Genomic DNA, 21,781 nt, shown 5'->3' with positions numbered 1-21,781 from the left:
TGCCATGACAAAATGTGTAACAAAGTTTATGAACTTTAACATACTCATATACCAGTAGAAAATTAATAAAAAAAAAAAAAGTTGATTTACAAAAAAAAATTTCAATACCTTGAATTTAATTAACCCAAAAAATAATTTATAATTAATAATTATAGAAACACATGCAATTCACGGTCACATCGGTAGTACAAAAACATATAATATAATAATAGAAGCTTTCTGGTACCCAAATTTACGAAAGAAAATTGCCAAAATCATAAAAACATGTGATGTATGTCAGAGAACTAAATGCCGAACACAAAAATATAATAATTTCTTACAACAAATTAAACCTTCATCACCTTACGAAATTTCATCTATCAATTTCTATGGCTCTTTGCTATCATCAACAGGGGGTGTCAAATATCTATTCACTACTATCAACTTGTTTTCAAAATTCGTAGTCTTTTATCCTCTAAAAAAGACAACTACGGCGGCCATAAGAAATACGATTTTTAACGACTATATAGCGAAATTTGGGTCGCCACAAAAAGTTATAAGCGATTACGGCAATCAATTAAAAATAAATAAATAAATCAATACATAAAAAAAAAAAATAAAATGAAAGTAACATTCTCATCCATATAATATCCTGAATCGAACTCGATGGAATAAGGACATAGAAAAATCACAAGGTTTATGAGAGCATTTAAGTCAAAAAAACACAGAGCATGGGCACGATATGTAAATTATATCTAGGAGATAATCAACTCCACAGACCATGATACTACAGAAACGACCCTACTTAAATGACATTGTAATATTAAACCCAAACGATACGGGAAAAACTCGCTCACGACATGTAAACAAAAAAATCGCATGTAAAATAATATTAGAAGTGTTTGGATTAGTATTTTCCTTTCATGTATAAATAATAATCGTTGTGAAGCGATCTTTTTTTATAAGAACGGGACACATACATGTTGAGGGAAAATTTTCATGCATGAATGTAAAAAATTAATTTACAAACGACCCAGATAAGAACTGATAAAATTGTAATCTGAAATAGTATGACACAACGAGTCCATATGTACAGAATACCGAACAAGACACATATGTGGTCCCAAAAGACTATCATCAATTTATAACAAATAACGTAAATGATAATTTAGATAGTCCATTTAGTACAGTGCGAGTGATCAAGTCGAGAACATGAATTCTATTGCAACAGAAACACCTACCCTTAGGGGCCATCCATAAACTACGTAACGCTGTTTTTGGCCTTTTTTGACCCCCCCACCCCCACGTAACTTACCGTAACGTTTTTCCTGACCCTTCCTCTCCCTCAGTAAATGTTACGTAACTTTTTCTATTAAAAAAAATTTTTTTTTTTTTAATTAAAAATAAAAATTGAGTTATTAATTGAATTTATTATTAAATAAATTTTTAATTTCAACTCTATATCACATGCACTTTCAAAAAGTGCTACTAGCCACTATATCACTGATTACTGGAAAGGAAGCTATATCATCTGTAAGATCATTATTTGTGAGATCAGAAAATTTAATTTCTACGTCTTCTTCTTCGAGCCACTCTATTATTGGCTCAAGAGTATCAAGTTCACAAAGTAATCCTGTTTCTCTTTTTGCTAAACTTTTTTTTGCACGTAGCTTTTGATTATTTACTCTTACATGAATTTCTTTGGTGTGCAAGTTTTTTTGTTTTTTTGAAGCAAAATGTAATCCACATGAATCACATGTCCCACCTGAAATAAAAAAAAATCGCATGATTTAGTGCTGAAAGATTATAATTACACTTGAGAATAATTTAAACTTGCCTTTAATGTCATCAACAACTGAAGGGCAGTAATAATCAAATGGTACAGGAACACCAGTTGTCATCAAGGGTTTTAAACCAATACTTAGTCTGACAAACAAATCAGGGAAGCTATATTTTTCTTTTGTATCGTCCGGGGTTAGGATTTCAAGTCATCAGATACGATTTCTGCGCAATGGAAATGGAGGAGGCAGAAAACCGTTAGTCACAGGAAGAACATTCCTTAAACTACTTCCCCATTCACCACAGCAATCTTTTTTATCATATTTTACGATCTAAAATTGAAGAAAATTGATTAATATTACGTATGCGTAAAAATATTAACTTTTCTTTTATGTAAAATTTACAAATAGATTTATTATCGAAAGTAACTATTTTTTTCAATTATTTACAGAAAAATAAAAAAAATTAATTTTATAAGTCTCGTTGATACCTGAAAAAAATATTGACTTTCTTTTACATTCAAACTATACCATTCAGGTGATACGTTGCTTACGTCTTTGGCAATGCATTCCGAATCTGCGAATTCTGCGGTCACTGGATAGCCATCAATGACTAGGTCACTCCATACGCTTGCAAGCGTTTGAGCTGCAAATTAAAAATTTTTTTTTTTCGAGTTCCTTATCAATCGTTTTGGCAGAATTGTCCAGATGAGATCCGTATTTATCATGAGTTATTATTAAGCCAGCTAACTCACGACTTAAGGGTCCCATACGCCGCTCAACGCGATTATGTACACTTCGACCTGATGTGTTAGTTATTATAAAAATGGCATCTAAATTACAGGTCTTAAAATGGTCAATCGCATGACCAATCACTTTGGCGTAGCATGGATTTTCGTCTGGCCACCATCAGACATTAAAACCACGATAGGTTTTACTTGTTTATCAGTATCTAAAATTAAAGAATTTATTATTTAAATTTAATTGTAAAACTAAATTAGAGTGAGAAATTTTACGTGTAAATAATTATTTTCTTACAAAGTATTTCATTAAAAGATTCTAAGTTTAACAATCTTCTAAAATCATAAGCGTGAGTTGCTGCTGTACTTGTCGAGTGCTTGGCACTGCGGATGGCAATGTAAGTATAGGCCCTGAGTGCGTTACAGTTTTTGGATCACCAATTTTGCCATCTGTGATATTAATGCCTGCATACAGACTTTAAATAAGCTTATGACTTGGGGCTACAAACCAATCGTTGTCTGGTAGACTTACTTTATATTCTAAGTGCATTAAGATCGGTGCCTGTTTATTTGCAGCAGTGATACTAATTGGCACTCTACTTTTATCATCTTGCGACATTACAGCTACCCGACGAACACCCAGTACTAAAATTAATTGCTCTAACGATTTAGGTAGTAAATATTTTTATCAATTTTTTAATTTTAAATATTAAAATATTATTTTCATACATATCGGAGCATATCGTTTGACACAAATAAAAAAATGTTTCTATAGTCACCTAATTGAAGCTGTAAAAAATTTACCGTCAAGGTGTTCTATTCTAAAATCAGCTTGAGTCTTGCAAAGTTTAACTGACACCGTAGAAACGTGCCTTTTACCCTCATTTGTGTGGGAGTTTCGAGGTAGCAATCGAAGATATGTAGCGCTTCTTAAAATTGAAAAACCAGGTGTTTGAAGCTCATCATGTAAGTCGTTCAATATTTTTTAGCTCCCAATTGATTCCAAGCGTCGCCGACTGTCAGCAGCTTCTCCAAACATAGCGATGTCACATATTGTTTTCAACAATTCAGGTTGATCAAGTTCTAATTGAGGTCGACTAGGCTGTTTGCGAAACTAAAATTTAAAATATTTTTTACTTTCAATAATTTTAGTACACTAACGTTGAAGCGTTTAGATTGATTATTTGATAGTATGCAATTTAAATAATTAAATACTTACGTGCAAATTTTTTGCTGAATCGGGTCGATCATCGCTATTTGTTTAAGACCTTCCTGACGTTCATCTCGGTATTTTTTTTGGCGTTAAGCTGTATTAATTGTTGCTATCAGCAATTTTTTAGAACTTTCCAATTTTCTTTTTGTTTTCTCTATATCCTTTTGTACACATTCTGATTTAAGACCGGAGTCACGAGCTTTAACAGCTACAATTAACTGCTTTTCTAATAAATTAATTTTGGTCTTAATACTATCTTGTGCGGGAGTAGAGTATTGGCGATTTACGCTAGGGCTACGAATTTCCTCATCTTCTTCGCCACTGCTCGAGATGATAGGCGTGCTCCTTCCACACTTAATTCCTGATTCAAAATCATTACTTTTATGATTATAAAATTAACTCGTTAACGCGTAGAAAATGTTGATATTAAAGTTTCAATTGAAATTACATATTGTTAAAGTAAGATTAAAAGTAAAAAAAAAAACGTTTTTTTTTTTGATCGGATTGTATTACATAGTGTCAATTCAGACTTAAAAATTTAAAGTTCAAATGCGTGCTAATATTTGCTGATAAATGTTTTGTTACCTTTAGAAGGATTTTCGACTTGAGCATAAAGTAGTTCTTGCAAAATCAGTACCAAATTCGATACCGACTCGGAGTTTGAGTTACCTCTAACAAAAGGACTAGCATCCGGAACTTGTTTACTTACAGATTTCTGAAAAAAAAGAAATGTTTTTTAATTGCATTTTATAATAAATATAAATAATTTTAACGTCAATGTAGATCATACAAAATTTATTTCAAGTTTTATTCATAGCTTAGATAACACGAAAAATTTTTTTAATGAAGATTAATCTTACTTGCCATGTAAAGAAAAGAATCTTTTCTGCATCTTTTTTTGTTTTTTCTTGAAGAAGTTCCTTGATTTTCTTCTCCACGATACCTGGAAATGATTCTTTGTCTTCTTCAAAACTTTTCCATGATTCGTTTACGTTTCATTGGATTTTTGTCCAGAAAAATTATTTGCATTCCACTTTTTGTAAGCTTCATACAATTTTGTATACCAAGACATTACAAAATAAATATCTATTGCACATTAAATAATACACTATACACTAAACTTAGTATATTAATATTAAATAATATACTTCACTTGTGTTGTAATTAAAACAAAAAACTGTTTTTTGTTATGCTTGTGTCAATACTCTGCTATCGACTGATTTTTTCGTCGCTAATTGTCAACAAGAAAAACAAAACCCTGCTGCGTGATCAACGTATAATACGAGTAGGTTCGTAGTAGTGTCACGAGTATACACGTAGAATACAGCGCCTAGCGTGGCACGACTGAGAAACTTGCAATTATGCACTCTATTTGGAAAAATATAAGTGCATTTAATTTTGTTTAATTTTCGTGGCATAAAGTGAAGTTACGTTACTTTTAATTAAACCCCCCTCCCCCCACGTAAATTAATGTCGCAATTTGTCATACCCCTACCCCCTCTAAATGGCGTTACGTACTTTATGGATGGCCCCTTATAGTACAGAAAGTTGGTACATACGTTAATACGCGCCTAATTAAAGAGGGTACACTTAATTATAGTTTAATACGCATACTGTATGGTTATCAAGACCACAATACTCTTTTCACAACTACACCCAAAAGTAATGAAAATTTACGTATATTAACGAAGCAGAACAGAGCGCACACTCAAATGCGCAAGTAACGAACAACAAATTGTGGCACTCAAACGTCAAAATGTTATAAAGACTTAACAAGTCAACAAGTCACGTTGACGGCATAGAAAGCATCAAAAAAGAACAATTAATAAGATGACAGAATCGAATGTCCTAAATACAATTAAAGCTTTAACAGATATATCAAACTTCCAAGATACAACGCCTGAGGCCACGCAACTTGCAGGACCATCCCAATATACTTCGTTACCGTTAGGGTGCACCATTAAACGGCGAAGTCCGTATACACCTAAAGAAAAAGAATTCGACGAAAAAGCTGCGAATCACAAAAAAGTGCAAAATGCCTTGGTACATGATGTATGGCTCCTTCAGGAGGACGACTTCGATATAAGCAACCGAACTCTTTAGGAAATCTGTGCGGAGTTGGAAGCCCAAGGGGTATCTATGACCCAAGAGGATGATTACACTGAACTCAGATACTTCACTGGTAAATGGATTAAGTAACGCACATTAGCCTTAACTATCTACGTTTTTCTCTTTTCTTTTTTTTTAAAAATTAAAAAGCCTCATGTCTGGTTCGGGTTCTTATCAGAAGAATTGCGTACATTGTACCTATAAACTACATTTTTCAGGGGAGACAGTATAACGAAAAATTCCGTTTTGCACAACGTACATTATAAAATATCATAACACATAAGCTTAACGTTTTATAAAAAGTCGAATCAACGAATCCAATTATCCTTCTTCTCAAATTTAAACTTCTTATATTTGTGTTAATATATTTATACTTATAATATATAAAAGAAAAAACTGTTCACATCGTAGAAAAATCGAATTTTCCCCACTCTATAGATGAAGAAGAGAAATTATACCAAGTGGAAAAAAACCAAGGCGATGAGCGAGCCAGAATCAGCATGGAGCGGTAGTTCCAGCAAAGAGTCGATAGAGAGTTGTAGGGCCTATAGCTCACTGTCCTTCTAAAACTCTATCAAAATCAAATGAATAAACTTATGACAAATAATACCAGCTTTGTGAGCAAGAAGTACGAAAACGAAGTAGAAAGCAGTAAGATAAACTTACTATGTACGATTGTAAATCTAAAACAATTAAGCTGTGTTTCTAAAAGTAATAACTTTTCTAAAATATGTTTATATAAAGTTGATAAGGTAGCTGTTTTTAAGGAAGATTTCTACACAACCGTACTTATTTATGAGCATGACTGATTCATAGTAATGCCATATTTTAATGACAGAGCAAAAGACGTAACTTCTAGTAATTCTTTAATAATTTCGTTCTAATATAAATAAAAAAATACTTGATGAGTCACCAAAATAGATTTTTGACTATGACAATATAACTTAAAGACTTTCAAAATCTATAGTAGAGAAATAGCAGTTGATCTTGTCGAAATCTATTTACTTATTAATGATTTTGTTATGATTTTTCCAAAATCATCTCAAAGCTTTACAATAAAAAGGATTCTTAAAAATCTGAAGCAATTAGCATTTTTCGTAAAAATTTGTACTTTGAATCGTAAATCTGGTAATGTATGAGTTCTATACCTTAAATAAAAAAATTGACTTATTGTTACATCCTCATATGCAATATCTAATTCCAACAGATTATAGCACACTTTTAATCTTTTAAATAATGAATCAGTTACGGTTTCATATGATATTTCTCTAACCTTGCATGATGAAGAATGTGTTAATGCCATTATGGACAACCCTGCATTCGTTGCCCAATATGTATAACATTCATGCATGACTTTAGTTGTACACAAAACGATTTTCATCCTGATGCAACAGCTTTAAAATGAGGTCTAGAATTATTTCACTGCGAGATCGAATCATTAAAAAACTTTTGGTATCTATGATACAAAAACGCTTGTAAAATAAAGCCTTTGACGATTACCGCTAATAAGAAAGGTTTGTTATTCCATAATTTTCATTAGATTTTCTGTGATTCATCAATTTACATGACCTTATAGTCTTGCGTTGAAATGTATTTAACTCTCTCTGGGCTACATAAAATCTCAGAATCTGTTAATTATGATTTTTCACTTTTTTTTGCATTCACCTGTAAAGTTATCAATTTGTATGATCACTACACACACTCGTATTCAAAAGTTGTAACTTAGCAAATGCATTTGGCAATATCCACACTTGCATAAATCATAATTTTGGCTCCCTTTCTGCAAAGCAAAGTCATATTTACCATTAAAATCATGTTTTATTTCAGAAGAATTTCTTCAGAGCAAAATTCTCATCCAGAAAAGACTACAGCATGAATTCAGTATAAGTGTGAATCAGATGCAGCAGAATCATGGTACGACCAATAACAGCAACTTAGCAAAAAGATTCTTTGAGAAACCACAAATGTTTGCGGAGTATATCGATATAAATCCTGAATAAGAAGCAACGATCTCCACAGTACACCAAAGCAAAAAGGAAATCGAAATCAATAATTTTGATATGTTCTGCTAAAATGCGTATTAGTAGTATCCTTGGGCTGAGATGAGCTCAACGTTCCACAAACTTTTAAGACACGGCTAGCCGCGGCTGTGAGATAGCAAAACAGTTCCTATTACCACTAGCTTATTGCGTTGAGGATTATTAAGAATCTTGGCATAGGTTGCATCGCAGTAACTTGATCTCACATTTTAGACAAAGTGACAGGAAAAAACGTCTTCTTAACTTATATTACAGAGCTGTGCGTATAAGTGATCCATAAAAATATTGTACATACATATAGAATGTAAATGTAAAAAAAATCGCAATAAAAATTTTTTTAATGAAGCTAATAAATTCATCAAGTGAACAACATTCTTTCAATTTATCGTAATTGTTGAATCTATGAAAATTAATCATTGCACGTGAATTTTCTCATACAATAGGATCTATTATCACTGACAAATGAAGTATTTTGCGGAATTTTTATAAGAAAAAAAATAGACTTAACCTAAAATAGTAGTTTTCCTACGAGTTTGAAAAGTCTCTGTTTGCGAACCGAGAGGTTTGCGGCCCAAGCCGAAGGCGAGGGACGTAACGAGGTTCGTAAAGGACACTTTTCAAACGAGTTCCGGAAAACTGCTTTTTCGCCCGAGGAAGTACCAGCCTCCCAAAACCACCCGAGGGCGAAAATAACTATTTTTTTTCAATTAATAGTCCATCTTAAATCAATTCCCAAGATCTCTTTAAAGTTTCATTTTTACACATTTTATTGGCTTATATTAAGTCACGTGGCCTTTAAAAGCTGGTAAATTCAGGAATGAAAAGAAATTTTTGGTATTCAATCAAAAATATGTTTATAAATGAGTTATGATTATCTGCTATTAAACAGTTACATTAAAAGTTTATATAATCAAGAGAATTAAATGTTGTTTAACTGTTCAGATCGAAATTAGTGATATGATATCAGTGAAAAAAAAATGAAAATATTAAACCTAGTATGAAATCCTTGTCAAAAAATTAAAAAACATACTGCATGCATATCCAGGTTACCATATATGTAGGCTTAGCAGTAGCTTACAATAATATGGTACATCAATTAAATGCATATGAATGAAGAATGAAACTAACCTTTACACAGGGTAACTAGAAAGATTATCCATCATGGAGAAAGCTCTATTAAAACTACCGTTGAATGTGGATATGAAAGTCATGACCAAAGCGACAGTAACAGACTAAGAAAGGGGAGGTGAACTAAAAAAATACTAACCAAAACGTTTTGATAGATTTAGGTTTATCTCCGAACGTAATAATAATAAATGTAAAATCCAACAGCTTAACTATTGCACATTTTTTTTATTTGCCAGAAAAGTTGCGAAAATACAGTTATTCGCAATTATAATTTTTTCTTGGTTATTAAAAAAAATGTTTCAACAAAAACTTGTAAATGTTACAAAGATCTACAAAATGAAACTAATTGAGTTCAAGTTGGTTTATTTAATTTTTTACAGAATGCAAAATACAGCTAAAAATTGATGTTTCTTAAATAACGTTTAAAACGAACAATTTTGTATGTAGACGACCCAAAATTAAAATAGACTGTAGGCTTTGACATGTATTAGTGGTATTTTTTTTAAACTTTTACCTTACATTTTTATGGCAAAAATTTATTTGTCCATTAAATAAAAAGTTTTTTTAAACTTAATTATTACCTTTATGATAGGTCATAGAGTGTTGTATTTCGACTCATTTTATTTCTTTCAAAGTTGTACTTCCAATTTTTTTTTACAGCAAATCGATTCTTACAAATAGGGTCTAGCGAGTCGAAGTGCATAAAAAGGGCTCAGTTGCAAACTGAGTAACTCTCCCCCTTGAGTAACGTGTCAAAGATAGTTGCGAGGAGCGACGACGACACCGTTCACTGCAATACTTGGCCCCAGCAGTGTTTCAATGAAAGAGACCCACGTATTAGTTTGTTGGAGGTATCACTGAGGGCATCCGGAGAACACTGGTCCAGTCGAGGTCGAGTATTCCGCCTCGTTAATCCACATCGTGCGCGCACCCCGTTGCATTGGCCCGTAACCCGGTAATGGAAATACCACCCACCTCGTATGTTACTACGTGTGCAGCCTAGGAGTTTCAGCACTCCTCTGGGTGTCCGAAGCGCTCCGATCACTAACGATATAAGCGTATGTGTGGGGCTAGATCTGCAAGTGACCCAGTCCAAAATCAGCCGATCCACGGCAACGCAGAAGCCGAGTCGCGTGAAACGTTTTTCTCTGCGGTTTTGTTTTTCACTGTTGTTACAACCACGAGTTTTGCAACTATCCAGTGCAGTGCTTGGTGTTGTTTTGGTTCCCGGGCCAGCTGAAAAAGCATGTGACGTCAAGCTCAAGGCCATCGAGGTGATGAGCTACGCACCACAGCACTGCGGTTATAATATAGTGCACCCCATCTTGCCTGCAGGATCATGTAACATATACGAGAACACTGAAGAGTCAGATAATTTAACGATCGGTTGACTTACATTTCACTTGTGTTTTTTATTGAAACAAGCTTGAAAGTATGGATAAGAAAAAATTATTTTACGGTAGTGTATTCCGCTCTTACGTTTTGACTAGTGTTGTACATTTTTTTTAGTATTTTTAATTCTTACATTTTCTAATACTATGTTTTACTGCTACTCCTCCTCTCTCTTTTCTTATGGCGTCAGATTTGGGAAAGGAATGGTATGGGTATTTTTTAATTGCTTTGACTCTCAACGCTGTAAACGTATTTGCTAATCTCATTCGCTGCTTTTTTTTATTTGCCCCTTAAAACATCAAAACATTTATTTTTTCTTAAAGTGTTCAGGCCGCTGTCTGAGTTTCCGAAGCTCAGCTTCAACATAGCTCTGGTGAGAACACGATTCCTCGCACCAGAAGAGTCTCTGTGTATGGTTCCATGGACGCAATTGTGCAGGAGTAGCTTTTGTGTACTGTTGCACAATGTTTTAATGTAAGAAACAGCTTATGCGAGTACAAGCGCCCTTCATTTATTTCAGTTAAGCATGCGGGTCGTTGCAGATCCGTATGCCTTTTTTTCAGTACCAAGGCCCCTGTTTGAATGCCTGGTAACGTGGTATTGTTAACCTGGAGTTGTTCCAGGATCACGAGAGGGCTCTCCAGCTGTCCTTCGGTGGCCGAGTCCTGAGAAAACACTGCCACACACTGGGTGAGGTCGATTATTCCTCAAGATAATCAACCAGTAATGCGGGTGAGTTTTTATTAGTTTCCCTTATATGAACGATTAAGTACTGGTCTATGTAGTTTTTGCAAAATTATGCTTACTTTGAGGTGGACGGTCTGATGAACAGTCTGTTAATTGCCCTAGACGTGCCAGGCGATTCAGAATCTCATGACGACTGTGAGTGTCGTCTCAGATGTTGAGGTTTTGTTTCTGATAAAGAACGACGAAAGAGAAAAAGAAAAGAAGGTTCAACCTTTTATAATTAACGTGGGTTTGTAGGCCTCTTAAAAAATAAATTCATTGATTTCAATCATTAATGCATAGATAGTACGTGCATTTACTGATTTTCTGAGGGTTTACTAATGGGCACGTAGAAATCTATAGAAATATTTTTAAACGGTCTATTCGGTGTCTCAGTGATGAGCTTAACTTGTTTCGTTTTAATTTGGATGATTGTTTACGTTTGGCATAATGTGCATCGCAGCATAACTTGTCTCACATCTGGGCGCATGTCCTCCAGTAGTAGTCTTTGGAGATCCTGTTTAATGTCTTGTTCATTCCCTTATGTCCGCCTGTTGCCACTTCGTTGTAATCTCTAATGATTTTAAATCTTTAATCTGCTGATAAAATTACTAGAGTGTTCATGTAGAGTACTACTGCTACTATAATAATTTTAAATATTTCCTCAAAGGTATCGACAAAGAATCCCCACTTGGTTAGATTGAGGATCGCTAGGTTCCTAACGATCCCAATTGTTTTTATGTCATTTACTACTATTACTACTTTAAAAACCTTAATACACTTATTATTGTTTGATTTAGGAGCCGTTTCTTCAAAATGCTCCTTTACATACATGTGCATAATTTTTATTCTTCTTAAATTTGTTATCTTATCTTCTCTAACCCTTCTTTCTTCGTTGTTCATGCGTGTCGGATGAATGTATCATATCTCATGCAGCAGATCTATAACCTCTGCATTGGATACTGATTCTGTTATTGTCATAAACGCTAGATTTCCTAAATACTTTAATGGGTGGCCCTCGATCCTGTTCAGTTTTTGCAGTAGAAGTTTATCTTCCCTCTTTTTTGGTGCCCGTAGAGGCCTTCTTGTTGGTAGGTGTGTTCTGCACACTCTTTATTTTTCCATCGATGGTGACCGTATGACTGTGTTGGCTTCCTTCTCGCTCGCTGTTTCGCTAAGCGCATCATTCAAATCGTTGGCTTGCTCTCTTTCTTCCTTTGCTGTACTTTCGTTGCTGTCGTCAACGCTGCTCATTTGCTGTATATTCTCTCCTTGTTTACCCGTAAGCTTACTTGTATCCACTGCTCGTTCAGGGGGGTCTTGCTCCTTTCCTAGATATCTTTAGTCCTCCTTTCTCTACTTGCCTTTGTCTACTCTTTCGTCTAGCTCCGACCCATGCTTACGCTTCTTACTTCTCTCACTACTGCTGCGGTCTCTTTTTGGGGTCCCTACTTCGACTCACGTTCTGTATTTATCGCGCCAGAAACTTCTCTAAGAGGCGTATAATGTGAATTTTCACTTACACCTTCTAAATATTAATGGACAAATTCACCTTCTGCCATAGCAATATAATAAGTGTACATGTAATTTTCATTACTTACTGCAAACTGTACACAAATGCATTCCCTGAATTCTTGCGAGAACAGAAAAGTACGATCACTGTTTTCATACATTATTGGTGACTTCAAAATATTTTTTGTTTTTTCCAGCTCTCTGCATTTTTGTAATAAATTAGAGTTGCGCACAATTATCCGTAACTAATTAGTTAGGATATTGAGATTGTATTATCATATACAGCTGTAAAACAAACAGTTTCCGGGTAGATCCGATGGTATTTTCGATATTTTTGACAGGGTACTACTAGGTTGTGCGCATTCACAAGTTTCCTTTTCAATATTCCAGCCACTTATGTAGGGGTGCAACTTTCTCTAACTGCTCATTGCGTTTGTTTTATACCACGTTCCCATTTTTCTCTGACTGAGCCATACTCCCCCCATTATGTGCATTTTTGTTTACTTATCCTCTAGCGTGTAGCGCTGCTTCTTTTATTGTTATTATTGAGCTTGGCTCCCACGTATATATCTCCATTCCCGGTCTGACTGCAACATCTTGCTTTTCAATGCCAATCATTACTAGAGCCCGCAATTCATCGGACCTTCTCTTTAATAAGTCATGTATACTCGGCGTTTCTCGTTTATCTGCTGAATATTCTTTCACTTGTTTTAAGTTTCCTTTTTTTTCTTCTGTATCAGTTCTCTGTTCTTCTGTAATTTACTCTTGATCCTTACTTGTAACGTTAGGCAATGGTGTGTCACAATTAGCTATATTTATTCCTTTCCACGGGTCCGTCGTCGGTTGCGTAGCTGAAAAACACAGTTTCTATCCATACAAAGTGTCGAGTTGTCATTTACATGCTTTTTGTAATTTTTTTTTGTTCTAATATTGCTAGCATGCATGTAGCTGTTTTTCCATTTAGAAAGCATAGTTCTTTGATAATTTCACGTAATTTTCCGTCTGCTGGCCCCTGTAAAAAAAGTCCACCTTTTTCCGCGACAGCTTGTATTTTTAACTCGCTTTTATTCCTTAGTTATTGTTGTGGCGACAGGTTAGGCTCCTCAGATTTAGAGTCTACATCGCCGTTTTCTTGACCTTCTGTACTCATATCTGAATATTTTCTGAACCTTTTTTAATATTATCACTTAAATATCACTTCTTGTCCTGTATTACGACGTTTGAGTTTTCTGAGTCGTTACAACATACTTTTATTATTTTCGGATTAACTTGAATTTTCTTCTTTAGTGTTGCTCAAATTTTTTATATGCGCGCTGGTTGTTCGTTGCTATCGGCCAGTCCTGTATTCTCTCAATAGTCTCTTTTTTATCCGCTAGCTGATATAGCTTTTGGCGTGGCCATTCGAGATAGACTTGCCCCTCTTGTAGTATTGGGTTTCGCGATAACCTTAGGCAGTCTGTTAATTACTACTTGGCGGTATATAACTTTGAGCTCATACCCTCTCAGTATCGCTTTGAGTCTGTCAAAACGAATGTGCGGTTATACAGATGAATGAAAGTGCTTAAGCGACTTGTGGTCTGTAACCATCGTAAACCTGCATCCGTATAAATATCGCCTAAATTGCTATTTCGCAGAAATAGCTGACTTCACTCCTTTTAAGGCAGTGAGACGCGTACTCACACTATATACTCGGTCTATTTTTTCCGATCTCTTCCTGACCAAGAATCGCTCCAATTGCATAATCTGATGCGTCCGTCATGACGATAAAGGATTTCTTCAAATCTGGGGCGATAAGTACAAGTCCACTTCAAAGTTTATCCACGAAAGTTTTAAATGCTTGCTCTTCATGCTTGCCCCATTTAAATGCAGCGCCCGCTTTTAAGAGTCTTCACAGCGGTTGGACAATTTGAGCATAATTTTTGACAATTCGCCTGAAGTAGCCTATAAATCCCAAAAATTGTTTTACTTTCTTTACGTTTGTCGGTCTAGGGCAATTATTAGCTGCTCCAAGTTTCTTTAGGGCAGTCGTTATCTGTCCATTGCCTACAATGTGATTGAGCACTTTCGGTGATTTGCAGCTACCAGTCGTTTTAATAGTTACGTGAATCGTCTCTCATGTTCTTTAAAGTTGAGGGTAAAGACCATTATGTCGTCAAGATACACTTTTATTTTATGGCCTTGTTATCCTGCAAGTATTTGTGCGATAGGCCTTAGAAGTATGTTAGGCGAGTCTTTGCACTCCATTGGCATACTTTTTTATTGGTAGTGGCCATCTAGGCCTAAAAGGCTGTCTAATGTACATTGTCTTAGTATATTTCCACCTGCAATAATTCCAATTTGAGGTAGAATACCGTGATGTAACGTGCTAATCCTAGGTTCTCCAAGATGTCACTCTGAAACGGTAGCGGGTAACATGAACCCACTGTAACTTTGTTTAGTATTCGAAAATTTGTGACTATTCTCATTCTTTGGCCCCCATTGTTCTGCCACTATCCAGGTGTTTGAGCTATATGGCGAGGTGGAGGGTTCAATTATTCCTTGTTCGATCATTCTCGTTATTTCGACTTTTATTCGATCCTTTATCGACGGTAGATATTTGTATCTTTCCACCACGATGGGTTAATCTGACGTCGTCGTTATAATTCGATGCTTAAACAGGTGTGTTGTATTGAGAAATTTTCCATAAAGAACAAATACGTAAAGGTTTGATTAAATTAGTCTTTCTCCATGTTATTTTTCTTCATGGTTGCAACCAGCTGTGACTACGAGTTGCATTATCTTGTCTTTTCGTTTTTGTCTCTCTAGCTCCTCTTTATCTTTCGTTAAATTTTTTGTTTTTTCTTTGTCATAACTTTTTTCCTCATTAAATAACCTTATTACTGCTTTCCCCAAACTTTTGACATTGTCCTCTTCAACGTCTTTTGAGTGCTTCCGGTAAATTTCTTTGTAATCTAGCAGCTCTTCTTCCGGAACAGGCACGTATTTTATCTCGTCACTTATATTCGTACATTTCGCGACTATTTTCCCGTAAATATTTTTGGCTATAAAGTTTCTAAATAATTTTTCTTCCTCTATTTCTTGGAGGGGTGTCTAGCCATTTTCTGCTTCATTCCTGTTTTTTGTTATTCGCGCACAAATTGTTTGTCTCAATTTTGCAGATATTTTAAGACATTTTGGCTCTAACAGTGGTATCTCTACATCATCTAATCTAATCATATTTTTAACAATGCTCATCTGGCAACGGTATCGCTTTAAAGTATCCTATTTCACAGTTCAGACACCCATACTTTTTATTATACTGCTGAATACATATATTTCTATTTTTTTTACCCGTACACTACTCAAGTTGATTTTTGCGGGCGCCCTCTACCATCTTAGTATGGAGGGTGTTGATCTTCAGTCCCGAGCCCCTAGTCCTCAGTACCCAACTATGCCGTAACTTTTTCCTCCCCTTTTTTCCATTTCACCTCTTGTTTTACCCCTTTTTCCACCCCTAGTACCCGCAATCTTTCCTCGAGGTCCACACCTGTCCAAGACGCCTACAAAGCAAATCTGTAGGTCACCTTACGGTAACGTCCTTCTCTCTTTCCACCCCTATGACCCCTCACTTTCTCAACTGGTCCCACACCTACCAAGGGCGTTCGTGAAATGTGACCCCCACGTCGCCCTGTGGCGTAGGACCAGTCGCGAGACTTGGGATCGAATATCGGACGGAAACAACTCTTGAAAAACTTTTTTCAAGAATTGCACCAACCGAGATTCGAACCCGCGCCCCACTTTAGCAGCCATTTCCCCACCAACCAAGACTTGCGCCTTAGTCAACTGAGCTATGACCGCTTCTTTTATAGTGCTCGATATTTAAAAAATGAAGCTTTTACGGGGAGATCGCTAGTGCCACTAATTATCTATCATTCCTTTAACTTTTACAATTGACTTACGCAAAAAAAATATACTAAGAAAATAATTTAATTACTTTCTGCATTCTGGTATATCTCAGCATACGAACGATTATCGTTACTCTCAGCGTCATCAAAATCAATGCCAATGTACCTTAAAGAGCTTCATAAAAACAATTAAGAGATTCATAAGAACTTATAATTTTTGCTATTGAAAATTTTCCAAATCTCATCTCAATTTTCCCTGCTCTCATTTTACTGTTAGAGTCCCAGAATGCATAGTTTTGATACTGCCAAAAAAACTGTTTTCCTTTGGGACTTGCATTTTTCGCCTTGATGGGACTTGTATTTTTTCGCACAGTCAAAAAATTAGCTGATGATTTGGCATCAGAGATCAGCTGATTTATTAGCTAATTAATCAGCTGACTATTTTTAGTAGTAATTGATTACCATATTTGCTATTATGATTGTTATTAACACTATTTGTATTATTTAAATTACTACCATTATTACTATTATCATCGTTACCGGTAAAATCGCCACCATTTCTTTCCTTTCTTATGAATTAAGCATGCTCACTTTTTTTTAATAACTAGCACTTTTTTAGCAATAACGTTAGTTGTGAGAAATACCAGCTGTAAAAAGAGACGGGAGGAAAAAAAAGGATATTGTCTCCCCTCTCTCTAGTAAGTTGGGCTGGAAAAAGAGTTTTCTAAAATTTTTAACAATCACGTTCTCGAACCTGAGTGGCAGCCCCGAATTATGCCATCTTAACTGAAGTTTCCAGCAAACGTGACTGCCTGGACTCCTCAGGATAATCTTTCTGACCTGCTGTTGTAGCACCAGACTGATCGTAAGGAAAACTACAACGTCTGAAACGTTAGAGCAAGTTGTAGAGCTCTTTACCAACGTCTCTTGGTGTTACACCAGAGGCATTGGTGTCTAAAGCACCTTCTTTGATAACAGAGCTCAGTTGTTATGGTGATGTAAGGTAAGAAGATTGGTTAGTGATGCTTGCCCGTTGGAGACTATCCCATTTGCTAAAGTCTATTTTTCCTTTATAGCTGTTAAGTTCGCCCAGCGCAGACCTCAGAGAGCATCGATGGTTTCTGGTTGAATGCTTACAGAGTTGAGAGAGTAATGTGATGTATAGTCAGCGGTTGCCGGGGTTCCCAGCCTTGCAACAAAGAACTATGCTTGTGACGTCTGCCAGTGAATGACTGGCTTGGTTCAATAGTGGCCGGCTGTATATAGTCTTTTAGTCGACGAATCGTTGTCGGAAATAGTGATAAACATGTATTTGTTGGCAAGGTAGTTTAACATTAGGTGGCTCTAAAAAGAAACGATAAAATTGATGGTTAACTAGGAAACGCAAATACTTATGATGGCCGTGAAAAGGAACAGAAGTGATACTTCTAGCCATTCCTTACTATTTTTCTTGATAATGGAGAGCTGGCTGTACGAGTAGCTTGACTCTAATCCTTTGTCTCTGCGTACGGAGACCGTGCTGGAGAGAGGTATGCCACTGACCAGAGAATATCTCGTCTTCGGGATGAAGCTGAAACTAGCAGACAAATTTCAGCAGCGATACCGTCGAATAACAACTTATATCTTGAGTATCCTAAGAACTAAGACAGATACCCTTTTATTTTACCTAATCAAAGAGATCCCTGATTTTATTTTTAGGGTACCCTAAGTAGAATTTGTTTTTTGACGATATTGCTGCTAGAATTTGTCTGCTAGTTTCAGCTTCATGTCTTCGGGTCGTTTCCCGAATAACCAACCGCTCATCGGTAGTCAGGAAAGTGGACCATGAGAATACCTTTTCTGTGGACATGCTGTTCCTACAAACCACTGACGAGGCTGTTGTGGCTGCTCACACCCAGGGTTGTTCTCCTTGGCTTGCTGTTGTAATATTCGCTATGCGCCTATGTCAGGTGGCGCCGTGAGTGAGAAAAAGTGTCCCTCACTGAAATCGCCAAGATGCACGCAGTTTTACGGAAAGATTTTTTCTTTATTTATTCACATAATTTTTCGCCACAGCCTGCCAGTCACTGTAAGTATTTACGCAAAAGTAAGTTTATACACATTCCTGTGAATATTTTTGAATGCACAAATACTTGATGTATCGATTACATTTTCTGTTTCTAGATGAGCTCTAACCAATTCAATCCCGAAACAGCTGATTGCATCATCAAGACAGGCTTTCAAGCTATATCACACTTGATTGAATTTGATGCTCAGAAGAAAATCAAAGGCAAACATTCAGCCGATGCAGGTCATGTTCAAAGAGTTGAAGAATTGACTGGCAATCAAGATCATAAATTATTGCGATGCAGTGTAATAAGAACAACGTCAGTGATAGAACACCCGTATACAGTAAAACTAGAGGTAATAATTTATAACATAAAAAAAACATCGTACACAGAAAAACTATGGAACCCCATGAAAATTATACATAACCATGCGAAAGTCAACCTTACCTGCCATTGTTTATGTTTATTTCAGCTTAATGAACACCGTGTGGTCACACATGCAAGTTGTACTTGTGTCTCTCAAGCTTCACGCAAGTGCAAACATATATACTCCCTTTTTCATTACATCAACACTGATAGAAGCCAGTCAAAGACATCAACAGATCAAGAATGGGGAAAACCATCCGATGCACAACGTGGCAAAGAGACGTATGCCAAACCATTAGTAATATCAAGCATTTACAAGGCCGAAAAAAAATTCGATGCTCCTGTCAAGGCCCATGACATTAAGTTTGCTGATTTAAAATTTATTAACTGTGCTTTGGCAACTGCCAAACAGATTGAAGACGAAAACTATTTATTGTACTGGATTAAACGTTCTATTATCAATAATTTGATAAAAAATGTAGTGAAAATATGTGGAAAAAAAATAACAGAAGTATGTGCATGTACCTTATATCTTATGTCGACAAATAGTGCAGTATACGCTAATACTGAATATATCGACAGTAGTGAGGTACAAACCTTTTTTACTAGTTATATTGTGCCTACCGAGAAAGAGGTAATTGAGATTTATGCGAACACAGTTGAACAAAGTGAGACTGAACTGTGGTTTGATGTGCGGAGAATGCGTATCAGTGCTAGCTCTAAAGCTTATGCCATTAAATGTCGTTCAATAAAAATTTTTAGTGATCTGGTCAGTCATTTTATAAAAGAAGACAGGAAAACAGTTACTCCGTCGTTGGAGTATGGACGTAAACATGAAAAAATAGCCATGCAAGAGTATAGTTTGAAGTACCAAAAAAGTATCGTACTGTGTGGTGTTTTTGTGAAACCTGGACAGCCGTGGCTTTGTGCTAGTCCTGATGGTTTGATCATTGAAGATGATTGCGTGGCTCGACTATTGGAGATTAAGAGTCCTTCAAGCTGTTCCTCTAAGCCAGTATTCGATGAGTTGACCTCATCATTAAACGTTAAGTACCTTTATGGGTATAAGGACATTATTTTCTTGAAATCCAGTCATCCGTACTACACGCAATGTCAGTTGCAAATGTATGTGACAGGTTTAACGGAGTGTATCTTATACGTATGGTCGCCAAAAGGTAGTTGTTTGGTAAATATTTATAGAGACGAGAATTTTCTAAGTTCTTTAGTACCAAAAATCAATCAGTTTTACTTTAAGTATTATTTACCGGCATTGTATAAAAAGTACCGCAGTGTTCAGAATAAAACTAATTGTGATATGGGTGTGTAAAAAAATTTGTGCAAAGATCTCATGTAACAAAATTTCTACGAAAAAAAATAAGTATGAGTATGTGTCATTGAACATGGCAATGACAAGAAATTTTCATTGTATACTTCAAATCAATACATAAAACATCACATGTTAAGAGCTTTTTTTATTCAGTGCGAAAGTAAAAAAATGTGTTTCACTTACAAAACCAACAAATTTCAATTCTTGAGTTTATCTAAAATTCAGTATTTACATCTTCATCTTGATTATCATTATCATTGATATTGTCACTTTCAATATTAGAGTCTTTTATAATTGGCAGCTGTAAATTAACAAGAACACAGCACATAAAAATAATTTTATCGCAGTATGTCAATAAATTTGTGGTAAACTTGTCCACTATTTTGAAGGTACGTATGCGTTGCATTATTCTTTCAATATGTATTCGTACTCTTGATATCTTGTACGTACTGTCAACATCTTCTCTGCTGAAACCTTCAGTAACAAGGAAAGGAGGCATAACTAGTAAAATATTCCTACCACTTTGGTCCAACAACGTTTTATTTTGAGGAAAACCCTTATCTGCTAGCACCAAATCACCAGGTTCAAGTAAATCCAGTAGTCCACACGACACAGTAATTTGAGCATCAGTTGCTCGACCACCATAGCATTTACTCACTAGATAAATAAGCCCACTGGGGGTACATCCAATCACTTTAATTGTGTATTTTTTTTTATAATGTGAGTAAAATTGTACTCTCTGATCCAACGTCGGTGGTTGTTGCACAGCGAATTCTGTTGCGTCAATGATCACTCGACAGTTACTGAAATCAGGTTTGAATACCGGTGGCATTGTTTCTTGTATAACATCTTTGCATGGCCAGTAACCAAAATTTTGACATACTTTGCTCAAATAGTTAAGCATAGTGTAGAATACTTTTGTGATAGTGCTCCTGTGAACGTTGAACAACACTCTCAAAGCTGAAAAAGTCAATCCACATTTCATTTTCATTAGAAAAATTAATAGCTTATTTTCAGAACTCAATTTAACTCTTTTATCATATATATTAGTTTTGTCCGGCAACAATTTCAAACATAAATCAAAAACTGAAAATGTTACACCACATAAATCATTAAACTCTTGTTCATTTTTGATACTTTTGAAACCACAAAATAATACTTTATTATTTGCTTCACAGTTCACCTCAAAATTGCCAGCTTCAGCTTCTTTTTTATCCCTATGACAATCATCATCATTCAATTGAGTTTTTTCCTTCCTTCGATGATCAGAAGTCAATAATATCACACTTGACACTGAGCAGCAGATTTATAATTCAGCATCACACGTTTGAGGAGATATGTACCTATTGCAGATAAAAATATCTGGTTTGACCTCTGACTCTGTCAACGTATCTACCTCGATATCTACTTGCACTCCTTTGTCAATCTTCGGTGGGATTGATTTGTCAGAAGAAGTAGTAATAATTATGACACTAGAAAGATGAAGAGCACTGGTTTCAATACAGCCTTCTGATGTGTTTGTCACTATTTCATGTTTTGC

At 35.5% G+C, this 21,781-nt stretch overlaps 1 protein-coding gene and 1 pseudogene across 2 annotated transcripts in view; both read right to left on the bottom strand.

Annotated features, from left to right (window-relative positions):
• Positions 1-21,781, bottom strand: part of eIF2D (eukaryotic translation initiation factor 2D) — a 256,632-nt gene that overhangs the window by 198,709 nt on the left and 36,142 nt on the right. The gene's annotated exons all lie outside the window — the stretch shown is intronic.
• On the bottom strand, positions 1,732-12,358 carry LOC149373112 (uncharacterized; annotated as a pseudogene).

The sequence above is a fragment of the Copidosoma floridanum genome, unplaced genomic scaffold (assembly GCF_036245765.1).
Source record: "Copidosoma floridanum isolate Cflo_tuat_1 unplaced genomic scaffold, Cflo_Japanese_pri ptg000040l, whole genome shotgun sequence".
NCBI classification, from domain to species: Eukaryota; Metazoa; Arthropoda; class Insecta; order Hymenoptera; family Encyrtidae; genus Copidosoma; species Copidosoma floridanum.
The sequence above is the reverse complement of the archived record's forward strand: the minus strand, read 5'-3'. Positions and strand labels throughout refer to the sequence as shown.